The sequence below is a fragment of the Lolium perenne genome, chromosome 4 (assembly GCF_019359855.2).
Source record: "Lolium perenne isolate Kyuss_39 chromosome 4, Kyuss_2.0, whole genome shotgun sequence".
NCBI lineage: Eukaryota > Viridiplantae > Streptophyta > Magnoliopsida > Poales > Poaceae > Lolium > Lolium perenne.
In genome coordinates this window covers 109735585-109749514 of record NC_067247.2, presented here as the reverse complement: position 1 = coordinate 109749514, position 13930 = coordinate 109735585, and positions in this window count along the sequence as shown.

Sequence of the window (13930 nt, the reverse complement as noted above, 5' to 3'; positions counted from 1 at the left end):
CTTTTTATAGGCGGAAGGGCAGGTCAAGAGGCGGCACGGGGGCCCCACACCACAGGGCCGCGCGGCCAAGGGGGGGGCCGCGCCGCCCTATGGTTTGGCTCCCCTGTGGCCCCTCTTCGTCTCTCCTTCGGACTTCTGGAAGCTTCGTGAGAAAATAGGCCCCTGGGCTTTGATTTCGTCCAATTCCGAGAATATTTCCTTACTAGGATTTCTGAAACCAAAAACAGCAGAAAACAACAACTGGCACTTCGGCATCTTGTTAATAGGTTAGTTCCAGAAAATGCACGAATATGACATAAAGTGTGCATAAAACATGTAGATAACATCAATAATGTGGCATGGAACATAAGAAATTATCGATACGTCGGAGACGTATCAGAGCTCAAGAAGGAATTTTCATTGGCTATGCTACGGATTCTCACGCCTATAGAGTCTTCAACAAGTCAAATGGGTGGGTTGTAGAATCTTGTGACGTGACAGTCGATGAAGATGATAGATCTTTGGAGGAGCGAAGTGCTTCTTGTGAGAAAGGAGATGCAATTCCCCTGAATGCCATAGGGAGGATGGGTGTTGGCATTCGCCGACCCCAAGAGCTACCTTCTATGAGTACCGGGGAAGGACCAAGTTCCACCCAAGTGGAGCCATCTACACCACAAGGCCAGGCTTCTTCCATTGATCTTACAAATGCAAGCCAACGTCTACCACAACCTCAAGTTCAACCTCAACATCTACAACAACAATCAAGTACGAGCTCACCTCAACAAGCTCAAGAACAACATCTACCACAAGCTCAAGAACAACACTCACCACAAGCTCATCTACAACAACAACCGACATCAAGTGACCAAGGCCAAGCTTCAAGTTCTTCTCCGAATGGTTTGGGGATGATCTATATGGACAATACCATTGCTAGTACCCCCGAGTCATCCGGATCTCATGATGATGATGCCCACTTCAACAACAATGAAGGTCAAGGCGAGGACCTAAACCATGATGAAAGCCAAGAGGACCCACATGAATCTACTCCTTTAGCCGTCACTCGCCGTGAAGATCCTATTGCAAGACACTTGCGCCTCATGTCCCATTCTTTGAGTAACGTCATTGGTGATCTAAAGAGCAAAGTAACTACCCGAAGACAACTAGCAAGCTTTTGTGAGCACCACGCCTTTGTCTCTATGGTGGAACCACTCAGAGTTGATGAAGCTCTTAAAGATCCCGATTAGTTGAATGCGATGCAAGAGGAACTCAACAACTTCAAGAGGAATGATGTGTGGACTCTCATGAAGCGACCCGATCATTGCCGCAATGTTATCAGCACAAAATGGGTCTTCAAGAACAAGCAAGATGAACATGGCATGGTCATCCGCAACAAAGCAAGATTGGTGGCACAAGGCTATTCTCAAGTCGAAGGCGTGGACTTTGGTGAAACCTTTGCACCCGTTGCAAGGCTCGAGTCCATCCGTATCCTTTTGGCCTTTGCCTCTCATCATGGCTTCAAGTTGCAACAAATGGATGTTAAGAGTGCTTTTCTTAATGGTCCTCTACATGAGGAGGTGTATGTGAAGCAACCCCCGGGTTTCGAGGACCCCCATTTCCTGGACCATGTCTTCAAGCTCAAAAAGGCCCTATATGGACTCAAACAAGCTCCTAGAGCTTGGTATGAGCACCTAAAGGAGTTGCTTGAAGACCGTGGTTTCGTAGTGGGGAAAATTGATCCCACTCTTTTTACTAAGAAAGTCAATGGGGAGCTCTTCATATGCCAACTCTATGTAGATGACATCATATTTGGCTCAACTAACAAAAAATTCAATGATGAGTTTGCTATGTTAATGACAAATAGGTTTGAGATGTCAATGATGGGTGAACTCAAGTACTTCCTTGGGTTTGAGATCAAGCAAATGGGACAAGGCACCTTCATCAATCAAGCAAAATATCTACAAGACATGCTCAACCGCTTCGACATGAAGGGCGCCAAGGGAATTGGAACTCCAATGCATCTCAAGTGTCAACTCACCCTTGTCGAGACGGCAAAGCGGTGGATCCCAAGCTCTACCATTCAATGATAGCTTCGCTTCTTTACCTTTGTGCCTCTCGCCCGGATATAATGTTAAGCGTTGGTATGTGTGCACGGTTTCAAGCAAGTCCGAAAGAAAGCCACGTTGTGGCGGTCAAGAGGATCTTTCGATATTTAGTTGATACCCCACACTTCGGACTATGGTACCCAAGGGACACGGACTTTGCTTTGGTGGGCTTCACCGACTCCGATTGGGTGGGAGACAAGGTTGATAGGAAGTCTACATCCGGAGCGTGTCACTTTCTTGGAAGATCTTTGGTGTGTTGGTCCTCGAAGAAGCAAAATTGTGTCTCCGTCTCCACCGCGGAAGCCGAATATGTCGCCGCAGCAAGTAGTTGTGTGCAAATCTTATGGATGAGGCAAACCTTGCGGGACTATGGACTCGAGTATAGCAAGGTTCCTCTATTGTGCGACAATGAGACCGCCATCAAGATCGCCTACAACCCGGTTCTTCATGGGAAGACGAAGCATATTGAGATAAGGAACCACTTCATTCGAGATCACATTGCACGTGGAGATATTGTTCTATCCTTCATTGGCACCAAGGAGCAATTGGCGGACATCTTCACAAAGCCCTTGGATGAGAAGCGTTTCATTGAGTTGAGGCATGAGCTAAATATCATTGATCCGTCGAACTTTGCTTGACCGTCGTGCGCACATACCACTCTCAAACTATATATCTAGATGAAAGGCACGCATGAACATAGGGGGAGTGCTGTTTAAATATATTGAGCTATCCCTCCCCCATAATGCATAAAGAAATCCAAAACATATGCTATTTGTCAATTGAGTGACTTATGAGCTTCATATTGAGTTGTAGTCCGTGAGTCCTAGATACATCTACGCGACCTCACACTATTACACTCTTACACGGTGGCTTCGGCCACCAACCTCCTCCTTGAGGAGTCTTTCGGTTCTTTGTGTTTCCTTGTGACCTTCTTTTTGTCCTTCTTCTTGGCTATATTTTTCTTCATGTTTTTGGAGCATCTCACTCACGCTTGTTTTCCCTTATGGTTTTTGCAAGATTGGTTGTATTTTCTTGTTTCTCCATCCTCCTAGTTTCTCTACTCTCCTTTTTGGTGTTCCGATGCCAAAGGGGGAGAAGTTCCTATGTGGATGGGGACCTTTGTTGTTTGTAGCCTTGTGATCCTAGTTGCTTATCTTGTCTTGTGGCTACATCAACAACTCTATGGAGGTATCTTATGGTGAGTTTGGGTATTCTCAAGGCTATGGTATGATAACTTCACCCAAATCTCCTTACATGATCTTATGTTACCTCCATATTGCGCATATGTTATTTGAACATGATCTTGTATCCTTGTTACATATGTGCTTGGTTTGTAAAATCAAGGGGGAGTTATGCCTCTAAGACGTGTGTATTTGTATTCAAATACATATTCAAAGTATGCACACGTTTAGGGGGAGCTTCGTCGAGATGTTGCAAATCTACAAATCTCATCATAATATCATATGCTTTTGAAAAATCTTGTGTTGTCATCAAACACCAAAAAGGGGGAGATTGAAAGAGCAAAGTCTAAACCCCGTGTTTTGTGTGTTTGATGACAACACTTGAGTTATCTCACCGTGTGCCTTGAGTATCATTGCTAGATTTGCAAGTGCACGGTGACCTCGCTGGACACGTCAAGATCGGATGACTGAAGCGTAGTTATAGGTAGCTGTAGGTTTTCTGGTTTTGTGTGTGTTTCGCGAGGTGACATGGCTGGAGAGAAAAAGGGAAGAAAACCAGTTTTAGCCAGGCCGGTACTACCGGTACCTGTAGCGGTAGTACCGCTACCCCTATAGGTACCGCCTCACGGTACCGCTCTGAGTTCTGCGCTGGATTTGTCCCACAGAACAAGTTACGGTACCTTTACGTTACCTTGAGAGGTAGTACCGCTTGCAAGCGGTAGTACCGCCCACGGTACCGCTCAAGTACTGTAACATGTTACGGCAGTACCGCTCTGGTACCGCTTCGGTACCGCTTTGGATCCACTAAGGTCTGGACCCTATTGCGGTACCTCAAGCGGTACCGCGAGCGGTAGTACCGCAATGTGTCCACGTGGACAAGTTCTGTGGGGATTCGAACTCAGAGCGGTAGTACCGCTTTCCAAAAGCGGTAGTACCACTTAGGCAAAAACTGGACATAATGGTTGGATTTGGAGGAGCCTATTCAAGGGCCCCTTCTTCCCCAATTCGTTTCATCTCTTCTCTCTCTCCTCCATTGTTGCTGAGCTTAATCCTTGAGGATCTCCCCAACCATCCAACCAATCTTGCTCAAATTTTGAGGAGTGGTGGAGGAGACCTCGATCTATAGTTCTACCAAGAGTGATTTCACCAATACTTGTTATTCCTTAGTGGATCTTGGTGTTAGGGTTCCTATTGTGGGACATTGGAGGAAGTGCATCCATGGATGCTAGCTTGGTGTTGTACCAGCTCCATGGATTGTTGGGAGCCTCCTTGTGGTGTGGAGCTCGCCCCAACCTTGTGAAGGAATCACCGCCTCGAACGGTGCCTTAGTGGAGAAGGGGGAGCACCTTTGTGGAGCTCTCTCGAGGAAGAAGGTGAGGCCTTCCTTCGTGGTGTGGCCAGCTAGCCTCTTGTGTGAGGCTAGCACCTCCTCAACGCAGACGTACTCCCTTTTGTGGGAGGAACTACGGGAAACAAACCTCGCCTCGTCTCCGCGCCCTCTGATTGTCCCGCTCCTTACTCTTACTATCTTGTGATTGTTCCTTTGCTTGTTGCACTTGTTCTAGGATCATTGTAGGATCACCAAGACCACTAAAGCAATCACCTTTATCTTCCGTTGCACTAAAATTGAAAAAGACTAAAACTTGACGTAGCAACCATTCACCCCCCCTCTTGTTCGCTACGATCCATTCAGAGGCACACCAAAATGACAAGTTATTCCTTTGAAGAATTTGACAGTAGTTTTGGCTGTCTGATTGGTGACTGGTATGGCCTCCATCCATTTGGTGAATTTATCGGCTGCCAGCAATAAGTGAGTATGACCGCCAGGTGATGACTTCGGCAGTGGACCAACTTGGTCAAGTCCCCATTGCACAAAGGGCCAGGCCAAAGGTATTGTCATTAGATCTGTGGCAGGTGTGTGTGGTCTTGGTGCAAAACATTGACAAGGGTCGCACTTCCGAACTAAGTCTCTTGCATCGGCTGCTGTTGGCCAATAAAACCCAGCTCTGAAAGCTTTAGCCACAAGTGCTCTGCTGCTTGCATGATGGCCACATGTCCCTTCGTGTATTTCTCGCAACAGGGCCTTTCCGTCGTTGATGGAGATGCACCGTTGGAAGATGCCAGAGATACTTCATTTATAAAGGTCACCATCCACTATGATAAATGCTTTAAATCATCGTACGATGCGTCTAGGCTTCCGTTGGATCGTCTGGCAACCGCTGCTCCATCAGATATGCCAGAAAAGGTTCAGTCCATAAAGGCTCGAGAAGAAGAACTTGTTGTTTAGATCCATCATTAATATCTTCGACAGCTTCCTGGGGCGTAGCCCCCGGGTCAATAGCCGATGCTTCAGGGGGTGCCGAAGTTTTTTCTTTAATAGACCTTTGAGTAATTACTTAATAGAAGACTCCATCTGGAATAGGAGAGCATGTAGAGCCGATGTTAGCCAAAGCGTCAACTTCCTCATTGCTAGCTCTGCCTATATGTTTTAACTCACAACCTTCGAACTTAGCTTCCATTGATTGGTACATCTGGCGATAAGCAATCGTATTGTCGCTAATAGCGTCGCATAAATTCATCGACTGCTGAACTACAAGATTTGAATCTCCATACATATCCAAACGAGTAGCTCCACATGCTTTGGCCATATGCATACCGTGTAATAATGCTTCGTATTTTGCTTCATTATTCGTTGGTAATGAGAAATTCATGCTTAGCACATATCTCATTTTGTATCCTTGCGGCGATATTAGCACTACTCCAGCTCCTGCGCCTGTGCTTCGCTTAGATCCATCTAAATACATCGTCCATGAACCCGACATGTCGGGTGCCGCCGGAATTTGCGACTGAATCCAATCGACCAAGAAATCAGGAAGGACCTGGGACTTGATAGTTGTTCGATTAACATAAGAAATGTCATGTGGTGCTAACTTGATGGCCCATTGGGATACTCTGCCTGTGGCATCTGGGTTGGTTAGTATGTTTTTCAATGGAGCCTCGGTGACAACGATAATCGGATGTTCCACGAAGTAATGCCGTAACTTTCGTGATGTCCTCCATACGGCATATGCCAACTTCTGGTGGTCAGGGTACCGTTGTTTTGCTGGTGTGAGTACTTCGCTGAGGTAGTAGACGGGGCGTTGCATGCCATGGACTTTTCCTTCTTCTGCGCGTTCGACGACGAGCACAATGCTGACGACTTGAATAGTTGCGGCTATATAGAGCAGCATTGGCTCCCTGTCCTGTGGAGTCACGAGGACTAGAGAGGTTGACAAAACCTTCTTCAAGTTGTCGAAAGCATCTTGCGCCTCTGCTGTCCACTCAAACTTTTCGGATATTTTCATCAGCTGATAGAATGGCAAGGGCTTTTCTCCCAGTTTTGCGGTAAATCTACTAAGTGCTGTTAATCGTCCTGCCAATTGATGCACCTTTTGTAGATTCTTGGGCGGCTCCATGTCAAGGACAACTTTAATCTTTAAAGGATTAGCTTCAGTTCCTCTGGCTGAAATAAAGTACCTGAGTACTTGGCCTCCTGGTACCCCGAAGAAGCATTTCTTCAGGTTCAGCTTGATTTTATATCCATCGAGATTGTCAAAAGTTTCTCTCAAGTCATCAATGAGCATGGCCGCGTTTTTGGTTTTGACAACGATGTCGTCGATATAAACCTCAATATTTTGGCCAATTTGCTCCCCGAGGCAGGCTTGCATGCACCGCTGATAGGTTGCACCTGCATTTTTAATCCGAAGGTCATGACGTTGTAGCAGCAAACACCATGCAGAGTTATGAACGCAGTTAACTCATGGTCTTCCGTCTTGAGCTTGATCTGATTATATCCTGAAGAAGCATCGAGAAAGGAGATGCGATCACAGCTTGCTGTGGATTCGACTATTTGATCGATGCGAGGTGATAACCCACAAGTATAGGGGATCGCAACAGTCTTCGAGGGAAGTAAAACCCAAATTTATTGATTCGACACAAGGGGAGGTAAAGAATACTTAGAAGCCTTAACAACTGAGTTGTCAATTCAGCTGCACCTAGAAAAGCACTAGTAACAGGGGTGATGTGAAAGCAGCAGTAATATGAGAGCAATAGTAACAGTAACACAGAGGCAATGGCACCAGAAAATAGTTGATACTACTTCCAATGACATATAGAACGAGTATATGATGATAAGAGATGGACCGGGGTTCCCAACTATCTACACTAGTGGTAACTCTCCAATAACAAGTGTTGGGTGAACAAATTACAGTTGGGCAATTGATAGGATTGAAATAGCATTAAGACAGAACATCAAGATTATTAATCATGTAGGCATGTTTTCCATATATAGTCATACGTGCTCGCAATGAGAAACTTGCATAACATCTTTTGTCCTACCAGCCGGTGGCAGCCGGGCCTCAAGGGAATCTACTGGTAATTAAGGTACTCCTTTTAATAGAGCACTGGAGCAAAGCATTAACACTTGGTGAAAACATGTGATCCTCATATCTAAGCCATCCCCTCAAGTTATCCCAGTTGCTGTCACTCTGGGGCCTCGGGTTCCGGACATAGACATGTGCAAACAACTTGTAGATACAATCTAAGCAATAATTATAGAGCTCAAATCTAAGATCATGCCACTCCTGCACTAGTGACAAGCATTAAACACAACAAGATTGCAGCAACAACAACTTCACAAACTTATATAGATAGACTAATCATAATGTAACAATCCTTCGGATCCCAACAAACACAACACCGATTACATCAGATGGATCTCAATCATGTAAGGCAGCTCATGAGACCATTGTATTGAAGTACATGGGAGAGAGAGTACCAACTAGCTACAGCTAGAACCCGTAGTCCATGGGGGAACTACTCACGGAGCATGATGGAGGCGGTGGCGTCGATGGAGATGGCTTCCGGGGGCACTTCCCCGTCCCGGCGGCGTGCCGGAACAGAGATTCTGTCCCCCGAAACTTGGTTTCGTGATGGCGGCGGCTACGGAACTCTTCGTGGAATATCGTCAGGTGTCATAGGGTTTTCGCGTCTGGGAGCATATATAGGCGAAAGGGCAGCGTCGGAGGGGCACCAGGGTGCCCTCACCACCTGGTGGCGCAGCCAGGAGTGGGCCCGCGCCCAGGTGTGGTGTGGGGGCCCCCTGGCCCATCTTCGTCTCCCCTTCGGACTTCTGGAACCTTCCGTGAAATATAAGATCGTGGGCTTTTGTTTCGTCCAATTCCGAGAATATTTCCTGTGTAAGATTTCTGAAACCAAAAACAGCAGAAAACAGGAACTGGCGCTTCGGCATCTTGTTACTAGGTTAGTTCCGGAAAATGCATAAAATCATTATAAAGTGTGAGCAAAACATGTAGGTATTGTCATAAAACTAGCATGGAACATCAGAAATTATAGATACGTTGGAGACGTATCAAGCATCCCCAAGCTTAATTCCTACTCGCCCTCGAGTAGGTAAACGATAAAAAGAATAATTTCTGTAGTGACATGCTACTTACATAATCTTGATCATACTATTGCAAAGCATATGAGATGAACGAAGTGACTCAAGGCAACGATCTATAGTTTGCTAACAAATAGATAACATATAGCAAAACTTTTCATGAATAGTACTTTCAAGACAAGCATCAAAAAGTCTTGCATAAGAGTTAACTCATAAAGCAATAAATTCAAAGTAGAAGGCATTGAAGCAACACAAAGGACGATTAAAGTTTCAGCAATTGCTTTCAACTTTCAACATGCATATCTCATGGATATTTGTCAACACAAAGTAATATAATAAGTGCAATAAGTAAGCATGTAAGAATCAATGCACAGTTGACACAAGTGTTTGCTTCTAAGATAGAAGGAAGTAGGTAAACTGACTCAACATAAAGTAAAAGAAAGGCCCTTCGCAGAGGGAAGCAGGGATTAAATCATGTGCTAGAGCTTTTCAAGTTTTGAAATCATATAGAGAGCATAAAAGTAAAGTTTTGAGAGGTGTTTGTTGTTGTCAACGAATGGTAGCGGGTACTCTAACTACCTTATCAACCAGACTTTCAAGAGCGGCTCCCATGAAGGACGTTATCTCTACCAGCAAGGTAGATCATCCCTCTTCTCTTTTGTTTACACATGTATTTTAGTTTCATTATTGGATGACACTCCTCCCAACCTTTTGCTTACACAAGCCATGGCTAACCGAATCCTCGGGTGCCTTCCAACATTCACATACCATGAAGGAGTGTCTATTTACAAAATTAAGTTGCTTACTGATAGATCAGGGCAAAACATGTGAAGAGAATTATTAATGAAAGTTGTAATTAATTGGGGCTGGGTACCCCGTTGCCAGCTCTTTTTGCAAAATTATTGGATAAGTGGATGTATATGCCACTAGTCCATTGGTGAAAGTCTGTCAGAAGTAAATGACAAGATCAAAAGATAAAACACCACATACTTCCTCATGAGCTATAAAACATTGACACAAATAAGAGACAATAGCTTTTGAATTGTTTAAAGGTAGCACATGAAGTATTTACTTGGAATGGCAGAAAATACCACATAGTAGGTAGTTATTGTGGACACAAATGGCATAGGTTTTGGCTCAAGGTTTTGGATGCACGAGAAGCATTCCCTCTCAGTACAAGGCTTTGGCTAGCAAGGTTGTTTGAAGCAAACACAAGTATGAACCGGTACAGCAAAACTTACATAAGAACAAATTGCAAGCATTATAAGACTCTACACTGTCTTCCTTGTTGCTCAAACACTTTTACCAGAAAATATCTAGACCTTAGAGAGACCAATCATGCAAACCAAATTTCAACAAGCTCTACGATAGTTCTCCACTAACAGGTTTAAACTACATGGTGCATGAGCTTAAACATGATCTACTTGAGAGCTCAAAACAATTGCCAAGTATCAAATTATTCAAGACAATATGAAGCATTTTCTGTTTCCAACCAAATATCAATAAATGTTGCGGCTTTTAGCTTCCGCCATGAACATGAAAAATAAAACGAAGAACACCAGTGTTCATATGAAAAAGTGGAGCGTGTATCTCTCCCACACAAGGATTGCTAGGATCCGAATTTATTCAAACACAAACAAAAATAAAAACAAACAGACACTCCAAGTAAAGCACATATGATGTGACTGAATAAAAATATAGTTTCACTAGAAGTGACCTGATAAGTTGTTGATGAAGAAGGGGATGCCTTGGGCATCCCCAAGCTTAGACGCTCGAGTCTTCCTGAAATATGCAGGGATGAACCACGGGGGCATCCCCAAGCTTAGACTTTTCACTCTTCTTGATCATATATCATCCTCCTCTCTTGACCCTTGAAAACTTCTGCCACACCAAACTTCTCATAAACTTCATTAGAGGGGTTAGTACTCAAAAAACTTTAATCCACTTTGGTCCTGTAGTGACACATTGCAAGAACTCAATAAAACATTAGCTACAGCTCTCCACGTCTAGAAAGCCTTACTTAAAGTCCACAAGAGACAATGCAAAAAACAGAGTCCGAATCTGTCAAAACAGAACAGCCAGTAAACACGAATTTTTAAGAGGTACTTCCGTTGCTCAAATCAGAAAACTCAAAACTAATGAAAGTTGCGTACATATCTGAGGAACACGCATGAAAATTGGCAGATTTTTCTGAGTTTCCTACAGAGAGACCTACTCAAATTCGTGACAGATAGAAATCTGTTTTTGCGCAGAAATCCAAATCTAGCATCAACCTTCTATTAGAGACTTTACTTGGCATAACAATGCAATAAAATAAAGAAAAGGAGAGGTTGCTACAGTAGTAACAACTTCCAAGACACAACAAAACAGTAGCAAAATAAAGACATGGGTTATCTCGCAAGAAGTGCTTTCTTTATAGCCATTAAGATGAGCTCAACAATTTTAATGATGCTCACATAAGGATGAGAGTTGAAGCAAAAGAGAGCATCAAAAAGCAAGTTCAAAACACATTTAAGTCTAACCCACTTCCTATGCATAGGAATCTTGTACATAAATAAATTCATGAAGAACCAAGTGACAAGCATAAGAAGATAAAACACGAGCAACTTCAAAAGTTTCAGCATATAGAGAGGTATTTTAGTACCATGCAAATTTCTACAACCATATTTTCCTCTCTCATAATAATTTTCTGTAGCTTCATGAATAAACTCAACAATATAACTATCACCTACAGCATGCTTTTCATGATCTACAAACACATAATTTTTATCAAGCTCAAAAATAGTGGGATTAAAACTTTCAAACCCACTTTTATCAATAATATAACAAGATGATTGATCATTCTCAAAAGATATGGGACTCCTAGATAAAGACAAGACTTATCCAATCCCATATTCATTAGTAGTACAATTAATATTATCAAGTAACATAGGACCATCATCTAGAACTTTATCATAAACATTTGCTAAGCAAAACTCTTTAGTACCATGCATTTCGATATCAGGCACAAACAAAGCATTATCATAACACTTTTCGAAATAGCATGGATTATCATAGATAACAGTAGCATAATTATTCTCACAAGTTTTACTCATAGGGAATATTTCAAGAGAATCCACAGGAACATAACATTCATCCTCCTTTGGTAGGCATGGAGGACAATCAAATAGTGTAAGAGATAAAGAGTTACTCTCATTAGAAGGTTGGCATGGGTAGCTAATCCATTCTTCCTCCTTTTGTTGATCACTCTCCTCCTCTTTTTCATCCAATGAGCTTTCAGGTTCATCAATTTCCTCCTCTTTTTCATCCAACGAGCTTTCAGGTTCATCAATTTCTTCTTTCACAGGTTCCTGCAAATTGTGAGTGCATTCTTGTGCATTAATGAGTCTCTCTTTATAATCAATGATATAAGGATTTTCACTGTAACTTTCTATGCAAAAATTAAGGATAGAAGAGACATAATCTTTAAGGTCCTTACAAACAACACAAGTTTCATAATTTTTAGACATGAAGGATTCAATCTCAGAAGCTCCCATAAATAAAACAAATTGTTCTACTTGTTCGAACCCAAGATGAATATAGTTATTCCAATGATAGTTCACAATTAAAACTTCTTCACTAAAGCCACATTGGAATTTAAGATGTTTAGTATCCTGTTTAGAGCAACAATTTATATCATGGCGTTTAAGCAAGATTTTAGAAATTGTATCCAATTTTTCTATAACGGCACTCATGACTTTGCCCGTTCTTGATTCTATATAATTCATATATAATTCTATAAGCTCCATACAGGTTGTGGGTTCTTCCATAACAACAGTTTTTAATTTTTTGATTTTTTAAATTTTGTATGAATTTTCGGGTATATAAGAAAAATAAAACAAGACAAAAACAAACTAGGCAAAAGTAAACTAAGCAAAATAATACTAGACAGAAATAAATTAAGCACAAATAAACTAGACAAAAGTAAACTAAGCAAAACAAAATAACATAAAAACAGAGAGAGAGAGGTAGAGTGTACTCCCCAGGTGAACTTATGAGTAGAGCTATGCCTCCCCGGCAACGGCGGCAGAAAATAGTCTTGATAACCCACAAGTATAGGGGATCGCAACAGTCTTCGAGGGAAGTAAAACCCAAATTTATTGATTCAACACAAGGGGAGGTAAAGAATACTTATAAGCCTTAACAACTGAGTTGTCAATTCAGCTGCACCTGGAAAAGCACTAGTAACATGGGTGATGTGAAAGCAGCAGTAATATGAGAGCAATAGTAATGTGATAACACAGCAAAGAATAAAGAATAACACGTAGGCAATGGCACCAGAAAATAGTTGATACTACTTCCAATGACATATAGAACGAGTATATGATGATAAGAGATGGACCGGGGTTCCCAGCTATCTACACTAGTGGTAACTCTCCAATAACAAGTGTTGGGTGAACAAATTACAGTTGGGAATTGATAGGATTGAAATAGCATTAAGACAGAACATCAAGATTATTAATCATGTAGGCATGTTTTCCATATATAGTCATACGTGCTCGCAATGAGAAACTTGCATAACATCTTTTGTCCTACCAGCCGGTGGCAGCCGGGCCTCAAGGGAATCTACTGGTAATTAAGGTACTCCTTTTAATAGAGCACCGGAGCAAAGCATTAACACTTGGTGAAAACATGTGATCCTCATATCTAAGCCATCCCCTCAAGTTATCCCAGTTGCTGTCACTTTGGGGCCTCGGGTTTCGGACATAGACATGTGCAAACAACTTGTAGATACAATCTAAGCAATAATTATAGAGCTCAAATCTAAGATCATGCCACTCGTGCACTAGTGACAAGCATTAAACACAACAAGATTGCAGCAACAACAACTTCACAAACTTATATAGATAGACTAATCATAATGTAACAATCCATCGGATCCCAACAAACACAACACCGATTACATCAGATGGATCTCAATCATGTAAGGCAGCTCATGAGACCATTGTATTGAAGTACATGGGAGAGAGAGTACCAACTAGCTACAGCTAGAACCCGTAGTCCATGGGGGAACTACTCACGGAGCATGATGGAGGCGGTGGCGTCGATGGAGATGGCTTCCGGGGGCACTTCCCCGTCCCGGCGGCGTGCCGGAACAGAGATTCTGTCCCCCAAAACTTGGTTTCGCGATGGCGGTGGCTACGGAACTCTTCGTGGAATATCGTCAGGTGTCATAGGGTTTTCACGTC